Source organism: Meriones unguiculatus, chromosome 18 (assembly GCF_030254825.1).
Source record: "Meriones unguiculatus strain TT.TT164.6M chromosome 18, Bangor_MerUng_6.1, whole genome shotgun sequence".
Lineage (NCBI taxonomy): Eukaryota > Metazoa > Chordata > Mammalia > Rodentia > Muridae > Meriones > Meriones unguiculatus.
Genome location: NC_083365.1, coordinates 25,528,548 through 25,549,924, shown reverse-complemented (window position 1 = coordinate 25,549,924; position 21,377 = coordinate 25,528,548). Strand labels below are relative to the sequence as shown.

At 42.9% G+C, this 21,377-nt stretch overlaps 1 protein-coding gene across 7 annotated transcripts in view; it reads right to left on the bottom strand.

The window, feature by feature from the left end:
• Nucleotides 1-21,377, bottom strand: part of Meis2 (Meis homeobox 2) — a 203,288-nt gene that overhangs the window by 137,877 nt on the left and 44,034 nt on the right. The gene's annotated exons all lie outside the window — the stretch shown is intronic.

Here is a 21,377-nt window from a genome sequence, read left to right as displayed (position 1 = left end):
AATTTGCATGACGTGAAAACTTTTTAGCTCTCTGCCCCACTGATCATTATCATGAGGGGGCAGACAAAAAGACACACATCAAGGTAGGGTGCTCACTTAATCAGAACTTCTTATCAACATCTTCCTCTTTTGTGCTTTTCTCTGGCATTAATTGTGCATTAGCAAAAATCATTTACTTTTAACAGTCAGAGTTATTTTTTCTTGCCCTCCGGCAAAAATGCCTTGAAAGCCTGCCTGGAGGGCATCTAAATTATGTATCTGAAAACCTCTTCTGGCAAGGCATTGCAGGACCCCTACTTTCTTAAAATTCATACGAGCACGTCTTCCTGTTTTTGGGAAGGCATCAATCAAGAGTAGCAATATATGCCATATCCCTACATTAATATTTGAACTAATAACTTTAAAAAAAGGAAAGAAACAAGATCCGACTTGTGGCATAATCAAATGCAAAATAAATGAAGAATACGGGGACAGCACTGGGGCTTTATAGATGGCTGTGTTTTTCTTGCACATCATTAGCCTGGAGCCACACGAAAGAGGAAAACAGAGAAGTGAAGAGTTTATGCTCCCTGCTGGTGTTTAAGAAGCTGGGGTCTTGGAAGGACATCTGGGAATTGCGCTGAGATGGTTTTTCTTTTTCCTTTTCTTTTCTTTTCTTTTCTTTTTTTTTTTTTTTGTAATTTAAGAATAGACATTCATTAGTAGTAAATGCCATAAATCCCACGCTAAGTAAAAACCTTGTCCAAGAAAGCCTAAAACAATAAACTCCATGCTCAATGTAGCCTGAGCTGGGCACTCCGGAGCTGCCTGAGGAATGCAGCAGCTCCCCAGCAAATCCCCAGCCCAACTCCCTCCTCCCAAACCGTCTTCCACCCAGACTTCCTGCCCACTGGGGCACTGGCCTTAGAACTTCTGGGTCTGCCTCATGGCCTTCCTGGTACCTGTTTCTTTCACTCTCTCACCAGAAAAACAAACAAACAAACAAACAAAAAAACCCCAACAACAACAACAACAAAAAAAACAACAAAAAAAAACCATCAACCTTCTTTGACCAGAGAAGCAGAAAAACCACAGCAAAGAGCTGGCAGATTAATTTTATTGACATTTCCATTTTCACTGCAATGCGATCCCCTCCATCACATGGAAGGGATGACCCTCACTATTTACAGACTGACAGGCCACTTCGTTACAGCCACCCTGCCCCAAGGCAAAGCAGCTCCCTTCCATCTGCCCAAACACTAGAGCATGACCCCTAAGTTGCTGTTCTCTTTTTCTTTGCCTTCTGTTCTGATAAAAAGAGAGAGAGAAACAGACACACACACACACTCTCTCTCTCTCTCACACACACACAAAGAGAGAGAGAGAGACAGAGATAGCAACAGAGAGGCGGGGGGGGACTCATATATACAGAGCAAGAGAGTCCCCCCCAATAATCAAATATGTGGTCAGGAAAAGAAAAATCCTTTAGCTTTTGAATACTGGATATATAGAATCTAGTCTTCATCTGCTGACCTTCCCTGCACACCCATGTACATCTGTCTGGGGGTTGCACACACACACGCGCACACACACACATGCCCAAGCCTGCATGGGGACGTGTGCACACAGTTTCCACTGTGCCAAGAAACTGCTGCAAGGCAAATTCTCACCCACACTAATGGCTTCTGACTGCTCCTTGGCAACCCCAGCATTTTCACCTGGGTGGATGTGCTCTCCAAAATACAGACACTGGAGCGATCTCATCATCTGCTCATGTGACACAGATGGAGAGTGGCTATTAGGAGCCAGGCAGTGGGCCTTGGGGATCTGAGGTGCTGTTCTGTAGCCTGAGGCGATTTTGAAAAGCAGTAGCAAAAAAAAAAAAAAAAAAAAAAAAAAATCCACATTCACATTGCAAGTCCAAGTTTGAAGCCAGTATGTCTGTCTGTCTCCACACTGTGGATAGAGATATCTTTGTCTCTTGCTGTGGAGTCTCTGTGGCTCTCTGAATGCACGTTTCAGATTATGTCTGGAGTAACTCTTCCTTCACTGTCTTCCAAATAGAAAAACACACTCTGTAAACAATGCCTGTGTGTATATATTTCTTCCTAAGCACATATGGTTTCTGTGTATATGTTTAAGCTGAAATTGTCAGGATTTTGTTAAAATCTCATTTAGCTTTCTTTGATAGATTTTTGAATACACTTATTGCAAAAGGTTAATGGCTTAATTGAAGGAAGTTCAACGCAAAAAAAGGCATTTGCCTTTTGAACCCAATCAATGACCTTAAAAAATGAGAGGCAGTGACTCCGTGGTGCATTTTCTCTTGTTTAAAAGGAAAGGGGGCTGATAACACCCTCAGACTATATGATTCACCATATTTAGTTCCAGAAAAAAAATGTAGTGAGCGTGAGCATCCTTTGATGACGGGCTGAAACTGAAGAAAGAGAAGCTTTAATGAATTTTAATGGAAAGCAGTCCATTTGGTAAAAATGTTATGAAATATTTGAATTTAGATCAGTGTCATAAATAATTATAAACAAAAACATGTCTGGTTTTACATTAATAACTAGATACTGAACAGGATGCTTTTTTATTAAGTTTGACAATTTCATACATGTATAAGGATAAAAGACTTTTAATACTAGTCTTTAGATCTCTACAAAAGGAAGAATTTTTCTTTCCTAAATCCAACAATAAATACCATCATCTTTCCCCCCTGAACTACAAACCAAGTCTAGCACCAAGTGCTAAGAGCAACATGAAGAAGAAGATGTTTGAAGGGGCAATTCCGTGTTCTAAACCTAAACAGAACGTGTGTAGGCGTTGTTGACGCTAAGCCGCTGGTACTGTTGGATATTGCTTTCTTGTTTCAAGGCTGTGTGGACCAAGGTGGCTGATCACTGCCCTGGGCTTTCATCTAGTTACTGTGCTGGAGAGGGCATGTACCCCAGCACAGTGTGTGTGCTAGAGAAAACATGGACAGAGCAGACATCAACCCCTGAAGTTACAATTCCATACTGTAGAAGCCTCATGGAAAAGAACTGTCTCTTCCTTATTTTGGTCCTACCTAGCTGGCTAACGTCAACGACAGGACCATTTGTTGGAAGTGTGAAGGACTGAAGGACTTATCCAAAGCTTTTTCCTCTCTCTGACAATGGTCACACTGGGGAACTGAACCCACAGGGCACCTAAGGGCTGTTCTTGGTAGCTGGTGGATTGCTTGCATGAACAGACTCACTTCTTAAATACACCAGGAATGGTGCTCCTTGGGAGTTTAGTGCTTGAGACCTTAGTGCTCCCAGAACCTATGTGGGTGACTATATTGCTACCAAATTCTCGTCTCTGATGAAAGAAAAAAGAAGAAAAGCTGTTGGTTTCCTTTTGAAGATGGCTAATCCTTTGACCAAGATGATGCTCTAAGTTTTGGGAAAGATATTCAGATCAGGTATACATTAGTAAGATATAATATGTATAAACATGAGAAGTAACACTCAAGGCCACTGGGCACACAAGGCTTCAAGTATAATAAACCATGAGGGAGACTCCTGAAGGTCCCAAGGCTTCACCCCAGACTCATTGAATCCTGGGCCCAAGGCTGCATTGTAAGCCAGTTTTGGGGATTCGCTTACACACAGCTGTGGTGAGGTGTGTATGTAGAGGTTAGAGTGAGCTCCATCCTCCCGCCACTGTTCTCCAGGTATCACACTTGGGTGGTTGGACTAGGTAGCAAATTACTTTACCCGCCGAGCCAACTCAAAGGCCCCGCCTTTTCCTTCTTAAAGTTGATTTGATTTTATTATTTCACGTATTGTTTCTGTGAGTGCATGTGCGCTTGTGTGCGCGGTGGGGAGGTATGAGTATGTGCACGTGAAGTGGAAATGCTCGCATCCGTGCAAAGGTATACATGTTCCAGAGGAGGACTTCGGGTGTCCTATTCTACTGCTCTCTGCTACATTCTGTTAAGATAAGGCCTTCCTGTGAACCTGGAGCTAGTCTGACGGCTAGCAAGCTCCTGTAATCCCCCTGTCTGTGCCCTCCACACTGCACAGGTGGCAGACACTACAGCCACACCCATCTTTGTAGGCGTCTGCTGGGGATCCTAACTCAGGTCCACACGTTTGCACAGCGGTCACCCTCACTCATGGAGCCATCCTACCAGCTCTCTACCACATTCTTAAGACAGGGTCATTCCCTGCATCTAGAGCTTGCCAATTTGGCAACTGGCTGGCCAGCAAGCCACGGGGCCATCCTGCCTCTACCTTCTGCCTCCCCAGCACTGAGATGCAGACATGTGTCCAGCTTTTTTCTGGGAGTGCTAGGAACACAAACTTGGGTCTTCATGCTTGTTCAGCAAGCACTTTACCAATTGAGCAATCTTCTCAACTCAGTGGCGCTGGTCCGTAAATTTGGATAACCTGCCTTGAAATTAAATGTTTCCCAGGAAGAGTACTCTACTATTCCATGGTTAGGAGAAGTGGTCATGGTGACTGTGAGTACATGTGGGCCTTCTGCAGAGATTAGAACGGGCCTCCAGACTGATTTGGGTTCCTGGCCGTTCCCAGGATCAGCTCGTGCTTATGTGAAACAGAACTGGAATCCTGGCTCTTAAAAGTGAAGTTCATCAGCTTAGGCATCAGTTAAAAAACAGGTAGATCCCCAGATCTACTCAAGACCTAGTGGCTAGGAAGTGCCAGGTGTGGGGTCCGTTGGTCTGAGCACTAGTAAGCGCTGCAAGGTGGTCTGATGCCCTCTTCAGCTGCAAAGCTCTGAGAATATCCCCTTAGGCTGCTATCCCTGTTGTTGTCTGGAGGCCTGCTCTAATCTCTGCATCCTTCTGTTGTTTTAAGACTCTCTGGCTGGATTTACATTCATGCTCCAAAGGAAATCCCACATTCTTTCCTGGGCTGAGCTGAGTGTTCTCAGAGCTCAGGCACTGCTCTGACTGGTAGCTACAGAGGCACCTGCCCCAAGGCAGAGCAAGGCAGAGGGCTCAATCCCAAGACACCCTGAATATTCCAGAAACTCAAGTCCATATCCATCACTATGTATCCAGTGAATGAAGCTAGACATGGGCGTAGTAGGAGAGGATCCTTAGTTGACCCTACATCAGAAAAAGCCATCTCTAAAACCCTTGGCCACAAAAAGCACTCGAGCCAAGAACACACTCCCCCTCATTCGCATGCTGTGCCCATTCCCTTTACTTCAAAGTCAATATCTATCTGCACATCCATTGGAAAATTTGGAGTAGATACATAATAAAACCAGGGAAGATGTGTTAGAATGTATCTAACACTACAGGAGACCACGGAGAATTCTCATGGTCTCCTTTCCGCATGTCTTAAAACATAACTTATTTCCTGTAGACATTGACGCTATGATGCCCAAGTTACCAAAGCTTTCTGTGATCAATGATAAACCTGATTCTAGGCATAACTTCTTAGAGCCCACTCCCCTACCACAGCCTCTCTCATGACCCTGTGAAGTAGCTCTTACTTCTCTAAGCATTATTTTGTTTAAACCCTCATATTAATCACACATCGAAGGAGGCCCAAAGCTACAAAAAAGGCCTAAGTCCCAGAAAAGGATTAATCTTAGGATGCAACAGCTGAAACTATGTGAGCTCTGACCCAGGTTGGCCAAAAAGAAGATGGGCATACTTTTCTTTGCAAGCCATCCAGGGCCTGAGAGGGCTTCACGTACAATCCATGCAGAATCAGAATTTCCTTTGTTGTTGTTTGTTTTTTGAGACACAGTTTCTCTAGCTATTCTGGAAGTCACTATCTAGACTCTGGGATGGCTTTGACCTCAGAGATCTACTTGGCTTTGCCTCCCAAATGCTGGGATTATAGACATGTGCTACCACTACTTGGCTTGAGTTGGAATTTTTGTGGTTACATGTTCAGGGCCAGGGGAAGACTCTGACAAGGTCAGTGACAGATGATCCGGTAGCCGGAGGTACTATTCATTGATAGATGGTTGATAGATAATCTAGGTAGAAAGACAGGTGAATAGAAAACAATGCCTTCTACACACATCATTTCTAGCGTTTAGATGTTTTATTCATGAACACACAAATGCTGGTATATAACATGTGTGACTATAAACATGTGCATAGGTGTGTGTATGTGTCTGTGTGTGTCTGTATGTATGGGTCTGTCTGTGTCTTTATAGAATACTTACAAAGTTGTGCAATCTGTATAAAACTGCCAAGGTGTCTGCAGATGAACTATTTTTTCAGGTGAGCTCAGAACATTGAATGTGCATACACGTGTTTACACAGTTCCTAAACATGTGTATTCAACAGGAATGTTCAATGTTCATACTCCTAGGATTCTCACTTTCATGATCTTCTTCCCCACACATTTACCTTTATTTGTACTCACAATGTTGTACTCATAGTTAAAATCTTCACTAAAAAGGAAAGAAAGAACGAAAGAACGAAAGCATTACTATTATTCCATTTTACGGAAAGAAAAACCAAGACTCAGAGAAATGAAGTCATTTGTAAGAAATCCCAGAAAGAGACTGAAACAAGCACTTGACCTTGTAAGCCTATGCTCCATTCTTCACTCTCCCTCATGCTATGCTGGACCAGTAAGAAGAGAGGATGGAGAAGCTAGATTCTAGATTATCCCTCAACCCTGAAGAATTCAATCCCAGGAGACAGGCCCAGGATACTCATTTATCTTTATACCACAAAAAGAGATTGTGTGACAATGCATTCAGACATAAACACAAGCGCTGGCAAGATGGCTCATTAGAAAAGACACCTGGCACTCAGTCTGATAACCAATGTTTGAGCCATGAAAATCACAATAAGGGGAGAGAAGTGATTCCCACAAGTCTGACCTCTACAGGAGTGACATGTCCAGGTATCTCAACATAACAAATACATACACTTTTTTTAATTAAAAAACAAACAAACATGAGCCGAGAAAAAGCTAGGTGAATATCTTTACAAAAACAAGAGTATCTATTATCTGGAAGGTCATCTTTTCCTTCTAGATCTAAAGTTCACATTAACTGATTTTGTAAACAGGAAAATCAGCCAAGATCTCAAAACTGAGTCAAGGAGCCTTTGAAGGTTCCAAGCCTCGTGTGCCCTTTCTCTTCATTTTTATTTCCTGCTCCCTCTTTCTTTGCTAGCAAACTCCTAGTCAGCCTTCAGGTCCTAGGAGTAAGGGGGGGGGGTCTCTTTTGTAGCTATGCTTCCAGGCCCAGAGTTAGTGTTCTACATTCTTGACTTCCCTGGGCAGTTTCTTCTGCTGCTTTCAGTTGATGCTGTCATGAAGGTACATGTCTGAGAAAGGACCCATGCTTTATTCATTTCTCACCTCAAATGTAAGGTAAATGCACTGGTAGCAAAACCCCTAGATCTGAGAAGACTATACCCTGTTTCGAGCCCGGGCCTCCTCCCTCCACTCTCCCTGCCCTGTTGGGTACTGGGCCACAGCAGGCTCTGTACTGCACAGTGTGGAACTATGTTTGGTCCTCCCCAGAGAGTGCTACGTGGACAGGACATGTGACATGGCTCGTCCGTGGAGAGGATGGTAACCCCATTGCAAACCTTGCCTTTTCCATTGGAAAGAGGGATGCTGGCAGAGAGGGAGGCACACACTGCCCAGGCACTTTGGGTGAGTAGCAGCACTGTGGTTAAAAAGAAAGTACCCTGAAGCCATCTGAATGCCACACAGTACTTTGTGGACTAATGTTCTTTTATTTCTTGATCCTCTTTCCCTCTTAATATAGTACTTAGAAAACAAGATTAAAATGTACTAGCAGTCAAAAGATATTTTCTTGCCGGTTGTCAGGGGGGTCCTTCCAGGAGTTTAATTTAGGGCCTCCCACTGAGAAAACTGCACCAAGATTTCAAATAAGAAGAAAGAAGAGGAGGGGAAGCTTCAGTCTGGTTCTGTTTCAGAAGAAAGCCTTGCAAAAGCTGCTTTCCAAGAACCATCAGCAAAGTCAATGTTTTTCCACAGGCAATTTATTATTATTATTATTATTTTCCACCTCAGCATAGTTTGGGGTGGTGAGTACACCCAGAAATTCAGGGAAAGCCAGGGCAGCAGTGACATGTGCTAATCACTGATCTCTTACGCTCCTGCTGAGCTTAACCTTCTGGACACGTTCAAGTGAAAATTTTCTGTGATTTTTTTTTTTCAAGCGACTAGTTCATGGCCCACAAGCAAGGAAGGAAGCAGAAGGGATGAACGTTTTCGTTTACATGCAACATTTACTAACTGTGTGGGTTTTCCGACATTAAAGAGGGGACAGTGACCCTGGACACCTTTTTCACACTCTAAAGAACACTGAAAAAACAAGTCTTCATAGGCTTACCTCGGCTTCCCTGGTCCTGAACACCACCCCCCTCTCTCCTCCCCCAGGGAGGACAAACAGAAAGGGAAAGAAAGAGAGGGGGATTTTATGGTCCTTTCTCTTCAACTTCTCAGGCGGTATAAGCAGCATTTAGCAAATTCAGCCCCAAATGGCTCCAGAAGCTCAGAGCTGCGGGGGCACATTCTTCGTCGTCCTCTCTCTATTTACATAGGATTTACGTAGGCTCTCCACTGAAGAGAGCCAAAGCACTTCCATTCTCCCCGCTGGCTCGCCCCCAATTGTGACTGGGGCAGCACAACCCAGGCCAGACATGGGGGCACAGGATGAGACCCCCGGGGGATACCGACTGCTCAGGAGACATCCTGAGATGCTCTAGCCCATGTGGGCAGCTGCAGAGTGGACAGATCTACAGGGAGGGCCCAACTTCCCAGAGGAAAGGGCAGGTCTCTGCAAAGGCTATGCAAATGCTTGTCCAGGGATAAACAGCGCACACTTTAAAATATGCATCTATAGGATAGAATGGGAAATGGTGGGTGAGGGAAAAAAAAAAATCAGACTGCAGCTTGGATGAAAACCACTTCACCCACTGGTTGGAAAAATAAAGTGTAAAAACAGACAGATGGACACATATGTAAATGTGGCTGTGTTTTAGGCTTTAGCTGGCAACGTGAGTGTCGGAGTATAGTTTTGCATGCCTGTATTTTCCATAGCATGTTGAATCCTGTTAGCTGTTGAACAGAAACATCCTCATACTGGTCCTTGACCAAATCAGTCCCCTCAATTTACCCGCTAGGAGCCATAAAAGGGCTTTGTTTATTGACTGGGACTTGCTAATCCTTTATAGCTGAAGTGAAGGGAAGCTGGCAAGATGTTTGGTCTATTCTCCACTTCATTTGGTTATCCTCATTTTGAAGTATATATATATATATTTCATTCATTCGCCTCTGAAAGATATAGATGTGGGGTGTGCGTGCACGCGTGTGTACATATAGACAGCTAAGTAACAAATTTTAGAATATCTTAAGAAAGGGTATATACTCTCCTAACGCTCCCACGGGATGCTCGACAGAGCACTGCCTGAATCCAATGGGATGCATGCCCCTCTGCCATTACAGCTCAGCAGACTGCAGAGCCTCTGCGGTGCAGGATAAAAGGGCGAGCTTGTTCCTCTGCTACCTGATAGGAATGTGCCGAATACCTTCTGGACTTACCCCAGTACATCATAATAAAGTCCTTCTGGGCACTCTAATGATTCATTTTTAGTGACCTCTCAAATGCCCTTTTCCACAGTTAACACTCAGCTTTTATTAAGGTAGGAAGCAGGGACAAATGTCCACTCGGGTCCCAGCTCTCAAATTTGACTCTATTGAACTGCACTACCTCCAGCTGAAGCCGTTTTAACGTTCGCCTGGCTTCCCTAGCGTGGCATTTTAGCTAACAGAGTTCACAATCCTTCAGCCCTAAATGCAGAGGCTGCTATCTTCCAGTTATCCTAGGAATGCGCCAGATACCATCTCCCTCCTGTGATACAAAGAACCAGAGCAAGGGACCCACAGAGGACCAAGCTGATCAAATTACCAACAGCCCAGAATGCCCCTCTCCGGAGGTTAATCTTTGAACTGGTAAATGTTATAATTAGGAGCCTTGAAGTTGGGCTAGGACTGACCATTGAAATAAAGACCCCCAAAGAGAAAGTTTGAATGGATCTTGTCTCCTTCACCTGATGGCTTTGACATGAGGGTTTCAATGTTTAAGAAAAACTGTACAAAAACGAGGTGTTATGACCTAGGAGTCGCTTCCTCATATTTCCCAAAGAAGAAAAAAAGGTGGCTGGGAGGCATGGCTTCCCAATTTTCCTTAGCTGTTTCAGTACAAATAGTGAAAAATTATGCAAATAACAATTTTGGCACCTTTGCTAGAGGAAAACATTATTAAATTATGCTCTAAGTATTTTGTCTGCTTTAGTAATTACTCACATGTAACTGTAAATATAAATAGCTGTTATTCTGTTTAAATTTTTAATCATGCAAAATATTGTCACACAAAATGTCCTTCTGTTGCAGATTTACTGGGACTTTCTTTTTTAAAACATCCATATTTAACCGAAGTGGACTATATTTAGCATTCGAAAGTGTTTTGGTAAAGATAGCTGGCTAACATCTTGGAATCAACAGGTCTTTCATGCAAAGATAGGGCCTTTATATTTACAAAAAGCATTCCCTACCTAGGAAAACCCATTGGCATACAGTAAACTTTAAACATTTTCTTACTGACACAAGGCTACAGTTAATCTGCTCCCAGAACGTATTAACTATACCGAAAGTACATATTAGAGTATAACTACAGAATTTTGGATCTTTGTCATTTTTAGCATATTATGACATTTAATTAAACATTATGAACTGATAATAAAATTTGCTACAATATTTTAAAAGCAAACTTAACCATAGCAGAAATTATGACGTTTCCTTTTTAGAGTCCTTGCCTCATTGTTGCTATTTTTTACAGGAAAAAAAAAATCCGTAAGGACAGTGTTTTGTAATATAAGACAGTTGATAAATTTGGATCCTTTAGTTTATGTTTTTCTCTGAACGTGTAACAGCAGATAGCAGCTCAAGGAGACCTACAACAGACTTCCAAACAATTACATCTATGTCACACCAATTACTGTAAAGTGAAAATAATAGACCGTTTTCATAAAAGCACAACTTTGAAATTAATATTGTTAAATAACAGCCGCCATGCATCTGCAATAAGCCTGTGTGTCAAGAGCAAAGCCAGCCATCTCTCTAAACCTACTTCCTAAGACAACTGCATTGAGATGCCCTCAACAGCGCTTGTAGGACGCTCATAGGAGACCACCATGGCTGCATGCAGGGGGGAAAACTGGGATTAATAATGAGGCTAACTAGTTTGAGTGAGCATATTTATTTGATTATTCATTTTTAATTTCATTTGTATGTCTGTGTGCATGTGTGTATGGGTATGAGTTTGGGTGCCCACAAAGGCCAGAAGGGGGTGCCAGGGCCCCTTTAAAGCTGTGAGGTACCAACATGGGTGCTGGGAACCAAGCATGGGTCTTCTGAAAAGCAACAAGTACTCTTAACCACTAATCCATCTCTCTAGCCCCTCTATCTGTCTGTCTGTCTGTCTGTCTGTCTGTCTATCTATCTATCTATCTATCTATTTATCTATCTATCATCTATTTATCATCTATCTATCTGTCTATCTATCTATCTATCATCTATCTGTCTATCTATCTATCTATCATCTATTTATCATCTATCTATCTGTCTATCTATCTATCATCTATCTATCTATCTATCTATCTATCTATCTATCTATCTATCTATCTATTTTTATGGCAAAGTCTTCTAGTGTATCGTGAGCTAGCCTGAAACTTATAATCTTTGTGCCTCAGTCTGCTAAATGGTGGGAGGACAAGTTGGCTAAACCACACTTATAACTGAATACTTTTTAAAAAGAATGACAAGTTTAAGGCCTATTAATTATTAGAAAAGTACAACTTATATTTTTTTTCCAAAGAATATTTTCACAACGGTGTTTCTCAGTAGAATGCTAACTTTCTGTCTAAGAAATGTCTAACTTAAGTCATTAACATTTTAAATGAAGTTATTATGCATCCCATTTCGTTATTTCGACATCCCATTTAAGCTGGGTGTTTTAAAGCAGTCCAGTGTCGTGATTTGAGAACAAGGAGATACGGTTTTATAATGTAGCGCAAATGAATATACATGGTATTTATGTTCTAACTCTGGGGAAATAAATAATGAATCTGTCTAATAAGAATAATCGGAGATTTCACAAGTTGATTAAGTTGCACACAGCCTATGAACTAAAGAAGCACTGACATGAGACCTCCTAAAATTACTTTAAACAAGAAATCACTGCTAATTGCTGTGGAATTCCTGTTGGAATGTTAAAATATCCTAAAATTAACCATCTTGATGGCTACATAGTCCAAGAAATATACTAAGAAATTACAGGCTGTACTCTTCGCCTGGGTGCTGTGTGACTAGGTGGAGTGCATCTCAAGAAGGTTTACAGGTGATAAAGAGAGTGGTTCGTCCCTCCCCATACCGTGAGGCACCCTGAAACACACACACAAGCCTATTTTGTACTTGAATTAGAACATATCCATATTTTTTTTTCTTAAACTGATTTGCAAAAACTGTGATTTTAATGCCCTTCCTAATATATCATAGCACCTTACGTAAGGACAAACATACGGACTTGAAGCACTTGGGATGGGGTTTATATTGTTTACACTATAAAGATATGGATGGCCAAAAATAGATGGGAGTTTATTGCTAAAATTAATCCTTCTCATCCTCAATTGTATCACATCATGACAGAATTCTAGGCTAAGTTATTTCCTCCTCCAACACTTGAACTAAAAATAATCCCCAAGGAATTACACACACACACACACACACACACACACGCACATGCACACACACAGTCAGCACTCCTATATTTTCTACCTAGTTACTGAATTTACGGTAAAGTCTTCGTGGACCATATCTTTTTTTCTCCCTCTGTATTTCCTAGAACTTTGCTTAAGGAGTTTAGGTGTTGGTTTTGTCTAAACTGTTAATGACCAATTAAATAAATGACTCACTGGAATGTGTATATGAACTTTCTAGGCTTATATTTAAAATTTGGTAACAGAAGCTCCTGGAATACTGGTCCCTAAGAGCTCAAAATTGTCCATAGGCTTGGTATGTCATACATTTCAAAGGCATCATCTGTGGGCAAAGTGACATTACTGAAATAAGCGGTAAAGGATACAAGAGAGGCTGGAGAGATGGCTCAGCAGTTGGAAGTAGGTACAGCTTTTACAAAGGACCCAAGTTCAGTTCCCAGCACCCAGGTCAGGCAGTACACAATAGCCTGTGACTCCAGTTCCAGGGGACCTGACTTCACTTCCCGTTGTGGCCTCTGCAGATGCCCTCACTCATATGCACATAGCCCCTACACACTCACATAACTAAAAACAAAATAAAGGTTCCTTAAAACGATGAAGAGCAGGGCGGCCCAACATTTGGAACAATGGCCTGCTCACCTGATTATTTCCTTAAAAACGAAACAATCTGAGTAAGTAAACAGAAGTGCGCCGTCTGAAATACTATCCATCAACACACAGGAATAAACCAAGGAAGCCTGCCGGCTGTCACATCTCAAGGTCATTATGTTGAGTGGAAGAAGTTAAACAAAGGAACGCAAGACCCGCGTATGATTTCAAATACATTAAATTCTAGAAAATGCCAACCAATACTCATGACCAAAAGCAGGTCAGTCATGGCCAGAGGACACACACAAAGGGAAGGACAGACTCTGAAGAAACACAATAAACTTTTCGGAAGCGATGGGACTGCTCTAGCAAAAATGGACAGAGGTGCTCAGATTCATTGGCTGTCCGTTTTAAGTTGAAGAAATCTTGGCAGGGGAATTTTGCCCCAGTAAAGTTTATTAAAAAAAAAAAGCAAATTATACTCAAATCTCTGAAAAACATGTTGCTTGGCATACCACAGATGTCAGTGGGATGTGGAGGAGTGGGAGTGGGGATGTTTTGAAAGTTTAAAGTGACCGGGTGCAGCGTTTGAAAGATGCTGCAGACAGACTCACTCAGCCTGATACCCACGGACCTCTTGGTTCATATACAAGCAGCTTTAATTCACAGAGGCGTAAATCAAGTGGTCAGAAAGCATCTTGCAGATTTTAATTAAAAACTACTTTTCTCTATTAGCCAAATCATCTTGTGAGACATACTACCTAAAACCAACTACTCGTGTTAAGAATACGTCAGTGATAGTTTCCAAGGTAACAACATGATTCTTCAGTGAGTATTTTCTTTGAAACTCTTTGGGGAAATTCAGTGCTATCTCACTCTTCCCAAGCAGGCAAAGGCCTACACAGTGTCTTCAGGTAACCCCTGAGGCCAAAAGATAAAGATGGAAGGACATGCTATACAATGCTCCAGTTGATCTTCCGGACAGTCAGTCTGATACCGTATTCCCTACAAGAAACTGTCGTAAAGTCACATGTGCTTGCCAGTAGTCCGATCTTGAACTCATGTCTGTGTTGTCACGTGTCACACGGCCTCTCCTCCCTTACAAAAACAGAATTAATAACTTGGAGAAAGGAAGGCACAGAGAGAAAAGTGGCTTGTGGCTTTGCCCTGGGCAGTGCAGTTGTATACTGATGCCCGGTGAAAAAACAAACAGACGGAAACCTTGTGCCATTTGTATATCAAATGGCTCAAAGGCCAGAGTTGATTTTCCTTTTGCTGTTGTTATCTGCCTAAAAACTGAGCCGTAAAGAAAGACAACGCCGGCCACACACAACGTATGAGAGGAAAGGATGCTCAACCACTTGCCCGGGAAGGAAAGAAAGGTTTTGCTCTCTCAGTAGGTCTACTCATACACCTGTAGAAACCAGCCTATGAGAAGACAAGCATCTTCTGCCGCAAGACCAGACAGATCCGAGGGCCACCAATCACATGGCGGTCCAGCCTTCCTGCGCTGAGCCAGCACATTTCCGGATCTTGATCACACAGGCTAGGGAGTCATTCTTCTCAGTGATAAAGTCGGTGAATGTACTCTTGAGAAGATAACAAATTAAAAAACCAGCTGACTCGACACCATCTGAGTGAGGAATTCGCTGCTGACCCAGTACAACACAATTCCTGCCACCAGTTAGTAACCGCTGGCTTCATTCCCCACCGCAAAACCCTTGCTCACAGAGGGTCTTCCCTGGGCTAAATGACAGCTGTCCAATTTACATCCCGCAACTCCACTTACCCTGGTAATGACTTCTTCGTTTATTCATGTTTCAAGTTTTACTACTCGTGAGAGTTCAAAGATTTTTTTAAGGCAAATTCGAAATTCTAAGAAGCGTTGTATTGTTGAAATGACCAGAAACATGAAAAGTGTCCTAACACTTAAAGGATGGTTTCACTTGAGAAAATATTATGACCTCTGTGGAATTTTCACACACACACACACACACACACACACACACACACACACACACACAAAAAAATGGAGCTTTCGTAATAGCTTGATGTGTCACTCAGGAAGAAAATAGGGTTAACATTTGCTACGTATCACCTATCCTGTAATAATTACTGGAAAGAATTACTGGACTGTTCCACTGTGAGGCTCACAATGCAACTTTAAAACAGGGATTCTTGGGTAAAAATTCTCTCTCTCCCCTTCTCTTGTTCCCTCCTTCCCTACCTCCCTCCATATATATGACTGATTTTTTTTTTTTTAATAACGGATTACCGTTATGAAGGGCAAGGAATACAGACCATGACACTCATTTTGACAGAGATGGAAAGTGAGGTGAAACTGTTTTGATCTCTTGTCCTACGTGAAGTGCCTTTGTAGTCTATGATTTATGGTCCACGAACATTATTGGGTTAAATTACCTGAAATGTGTGATTATTTGATGATTTTATTTTTTATCTACTCAAAGAGCAGTTCTGCAAAGCAGTATTTTTAGCTCATTATCAATTATCATACTGTTCTTTATTTTTGTGACAGTGTCACTATGCCATCCAGGCTGGACTCAAACTCCTGGCAATCCTGTCACGCCAGCTTTCCAAGTATGAAGATTACAGGCGTGGGTCACTAAACCAGGCTGGTCTGTCTAATTTTTAATTTGTTTATTCTTGTTGCTGTGCCTAGCCTTGCTGACACAATTTTAAACTATTTTCTTTTTCCATCTCAATACAAGGTCCGGGTGGAGCTGAATCCAACAATGGAAGTCCTCACCTAGGAGGAAGCAATCAGTGGCTTGACACAGAGGTAAGTTACCAAGGAGCGGTCAGGAGGTGGGGGTCTGTTTATGTTTTTAGACAGGAATGTGATAAGGAGTCTGCTCATAACAGTCAGTTAAAAAAAGAAGTATTCTTGTCAACTCAAATTTCAGACCTTAACAATAGTAATTAGCATTGGGAAGTGATAAGCACCGATTCTGTTTGGCATCTCTAGAGAAATTTCTACTCTAGACATTTTCTCTGATAAAAACAGTATTAATACAAAATCATATTTATTGAGCATTTACCTTCTTCTGACACTCTGCTAGCAAGTCGCATGAATGACCACAGTTCATTCAAACAATTGTAGCAGGGGGGACTTTTGTTCTGTACATGAAGGACTCAAGGCTTAAGGAGGTTAGGCAACTGGCTTCAATAACAAGTGGTTGAGATAGGGACCACAGGGACCTCGTTTAAAATGTTACAGTGGGACTGGGGGAGAGGGCTCAGTGCATTAAGTGCTGACGTACAAACATTCCCTGATTTCAGATCCTCAGCACTCACCTAAGTCACATCAGAAACCCCAGTACTGAGACAGAATGACAGGTGGATTCCTGGAGCTTCCTAGCCAGCCAGTCAGCAGATCAGTGAACTCTGGGTTCAGTAAGAGATCCTGTCTCCAAAAGTAAGGTGGAGGACAGTAGAGGAAGACATCCTCTGTCCACTTCTGGCATGGACACCAGCAGGCACACTGCAGTAGACTATCTTATAGTGGCCTTCCCTGATATAGCGGTGTCTCTCTAGAACTTTCCATCCTTCTAAAAACCCTTTGTAACACTGCCCTGCCATACTGAATCGTTCAGCTAAAGATTTTGTGGTTGATCAATGGAAAAAAATTGCAAATGTGTGTGTGTGTGTGTGTGTGTGTGTGTGCGTGTGTGTGCGTGTGCGTGCGCGTGTTATTCCTAGGGCCTTACCTTCAACTGCCCTCCTTGGGAAGAGGTCTTATCCACTCGCACGCTAAACCACATCACTTAACTTTAGGCCGCAGCACTGTCACTTCAGCCTTGCAGCCGTACAATTGATTCATCTCAACTGACAAAAATGTGATAAAAGAACTTCAGCCACAGAGGTGGGGAAGCTGCTCCTTCCCTCCAACCACGGAGCCTCTCTGATGCCCCTGATGGCCTTTCTTCTCTCGCCAAGGTTCAGTAAGTTCTGGACACTTGGCCTAGTGAATATGGGTCAGGATTGCAACCCTGCAACTCCACCCCTCCCATTATACGGAATCACCTAACAGCTCTGCCTGTTCTATCAAAAAAACCAACCAAACAAACAAAAAAAACATAAATAAATAAATGATGTAACTGGCTCCAGTGTTTTGTTGAGGTGCTCTAGAAATCTTCAAAACAACATCATCTCCCATTGCTAGCTTTTCTGTACCCCAATCAGCACATTGGGACTTCCAAATCACATACCGTAATTGCCATAAAATATCTGCCCCATCAGTGAATATCTTTATTAGCATCAAAATCACTCACAACTAGTGTTCCTCAATGTTATTAAACATAACTTGTTCTAGGTGTTGCTTTACTAATTAGTCAGGATGAGCCCGAGGAAGAAAATCTGGGTCATGTTAAATTAATTGGAATGAGCATGAAAATTAGCAGAGCAAACTGCATCAATTTTCTATAGAGAGTCTTTCTTCATGTTGAGAATAAAAATGGATATTACGAGGCATTAACCAAACTGCCTTATGTGGCTGCCAAGAGGTGTGTTACAGTAGCCCAAAATATCACGCTCGCAGATTTTCAGAAGTTAATGAGACATTTCCAGGAATGGTAAATACATGGTGTTAAAATGGGTGTGCCTTGGATGGGAAACCGCCAAGCCATTTCATGTTTATTCAGGCATAACAAGCTCTTCAAAATGAGCATAATTTAAGAGGTGAATAGTGCAGAGAGGGCTAACATTCAACTAATTTTCCTTCAGAAAGAAAAGATTAAATTGAACAACAAAAAAAAAAATGAATTAAGAGGTTTAGAAATCAACAAGTCAGCCACCAGGATGGCAGCCTGGCTGAAGCCAGGCTGGGCAGCCCCTGCAATGAAGTTTTTCGAAACATGTCCCCCAAGGCAGGGAACAAAGAACAGAACTGATTACAGGCCCTCTCCCGCCTTGCCGTCTCAACTGTTTGCCTCCCTAATGAGCTCACTAAAAACCTAATTCATCTCCCATAACCCTCTTCAGCCCTCCTTGCAATCCACCATTATGGAAATCACAGATGAAACATTTCCAAGCTGGGGTCCACCCTGTGTGTCCTGAGCCCCAGCCAGTGCACAATGGAGTTGGGGGTATGGTCCCGACCCACTCCTGTGGCAGCTTGCAGAGTGAGGTGGTCCGGTTAGGCTAAGACTCTTTCTCAGGGTGCGATGATTTCCACCTTCACACCCTCCCTCCCCTGAATGTGGGAACTTTCTGGGTTCCACAGAACATGAAATACATACGAGCTGTGTGTATGTAGTACGGGAGAGGAGAAATGAGTTGTACTAATGACAAATCGCTGAAACAGGATAATGTGAATTCCCAGCCTGTTCAGGAGCAAAGTCCCCGGGTTCCTCATTACATAGGCTGAAATCCTCGCGGCACCTAGCCTGTAACTGGAAGATTACGGAATTGATGGATCCTTAGTTTAAAATGCAGCTGTTTTATTCTGCTTTAGTAATTAATTCTTTTTCCAATACCCTATTGATTAAGCGTAGACCCTGATAAAGTTCAAACTGAGAAGGATCTCTCGTGGCGTCCCTACTTGCTCAGGAGAGTCAATGAAAACTTCCTACCATTCCACCTGCCTCCTCAGAGTGCTGATCCAATGAACAGAACAGTTTTTTTCTCATAAATTAGTCAGGCCATGTGGAGCTGTATTAGCTGATGGTTGCTTTTGTCTCTCCAGTTGCTGACTTGCTTTTCAGCTCTGCTGGCCTTTGTGCTGTCACACACAAAGTCGGAGTGCAGCTGCCATTCTGAACCCAAACCGAGGTAAAGAACAATCTCTACAAACTACATGCCCCCCCAGCCCACCCCGTTTTATACAGATGCAATTCCCTGAGCTGCACAGGGCTCCACGGAGCCTCCTGGGACCCAACTAGCTGAGAAATCAGTCCTAAAGCATGCAGACACATTGTGGAACTGGAAGAAAAAAAAATAATAATAAAGTAACCTATTTTCTTCAAGGCTTTGCAGTCTCCCCCCACCCCTCAAAGAATCCAGACTGCCCTTTGCACAGCAATGATAAGCTTCCTACTTGGTTTTCACAGCGGATATCAAGCAATGGCACAAGGCAGGGTAAAGAGAGTGATCAAGAGTGATCAACCCAGGCCTGTGTCCTGTGCTAGTCAGGTGGCATCGGAGTTCCAGAATGCCTATTAAGCGCACAGGCGTGGAGTGTAACCATATATAAATGGCCATTATAAACACAATGGTATTTAGTAATAGGAGGAGTCACCGAGGGTGCTCCCTCCCAAAGGGTCACATGTACCAGGATCAATGCTGGTGAGTAAAACAAGCAGAGGAACAGGGGCTTTCTCAGGTTTCAGCCCAGCACAATGGAGTTTTGTTTCCGCCAAGATCATCGCTACTGGGAATGCTTTTAGAGCAACGGACTCATTTTCTTACCCCACCCCCACCTCCCCAGACCCACCTAAGGCCACCAAATCATGTGCACAGGCTTAATTCTCTGCACGAAAACAGCTCAAAAGACACGGGTTCTGATCCATGAGCAAGCGGGAGCGAGCAGAGGTGATTTCGTCCTCACTCCTAACACGCATTTGCAAGACAGCTCATTTGTTTCCTGTAAGTTCTGTTTCAAGACGGTGGGGGTAATGGGAAAGATCTGGAATGATTTTTAGGAAATTCCCTTACATTTCTAGCGTCTGATTCTAAATTCAGAGCTAAAGCCAGGCTTTCTGTGAGCGTGAGCAGCTGGGCTGTTCTCCACGTTCTCTCTTGGGCCAGGGCTGAGTGCACATTCCCACCTTCACAGCATTCCTTCCTAGGTCAAAAGGTCATCTCTCACAGCGTCCCCAGCAGACAGTGGGTTGTCAAAAGGTTGCATCATGTGATCTGGGCAGTCTCTCCTAACAAAGCCCTTTACTCTTTGGGAAACAAACTTTGTCTAAGTAATTTCTGTGTTGGAGCCCTGCTTTCCTTCCTCCAACCCCCCCCCCCCCCACACACACACACACAAACACCTCCTATGGCCTCTTCGGTTTCAAACTGATAGAAGTAACAGCAGGCATCAAATTCAAAAGCTAAGTTTCCACAGATTGTTTGAGTCAGGATTCCTCCACTTTTGCTGGGTTCTATGATAAGGAATGAAGCCCTGCCAGAGACGAAGCTGGCTTCTTGCAGTCCAACCGAAAGCAGAGGTGTCCTGCTGCCAGGGGAATTCTTTCGGAAGCCTCCCCTTTCGTAAGGTAAATACATCTTGAATAAATAAGAAATCACTGACAGACTAATTCCAGAGATATTCTGTAGGAATCACCAATCAGGTCATAAGGCTTTTTGCTTACTGTGCTAAACTGTTTAAAGACGACTAAAAGAGTGAAGGTGGATGGCCAGGTACAAAAGGGAAAATGAGGGGCTCAAAAATGAGCGTACTGGCCTGGACAGACTAAGACACTAGCATAAAGTTCAGCACTGGTGACACGTGAGACACAGAGTCACAGTCAGACAAGCCATTCCTTCCTTCTCCCCTTTTTTCCCCTCCTTCCTTCCTCCCCCACCCCCCTCTCTCTCTCCCTCTCTCCCCGCTGTCTGGACAGACAGTTTAATGGCTTTCTCATTGTCGTGGATTTTTGCTGTGAGCAGCTTGAAGCTCTCATATACAATCCAAAATGAGTCATTTATTTCTAGAAGGGAGTCAAACAAGTCTGTCAACATTGCTTCTATTTATAAATCATATATCTAAGAGTAAAGTAAAATAGTCATGGCTGACAAGTTACATACGGGATACAGAATTAGAGACACTTTCCAAAAAAAAAAAAATAGAGATCCTTTCAAATTATCTGGTTTAATCCAGAGTCATAGAACTGAGGACACTGACAAATTTGTAAGCAAGGAGCATTTTGTAAGTTCATTTATTTAAAGAGGCAAGTCCGGCTGGTAATGGCGCAAACGTTTTATCCCAGCACTTGGGAGGCAGAGGCAGGCAGGTTTCTGAGTTTGAGGCCAGCCTGGGCTACAGAGTGTATTCTAGCACAGCTAGGGC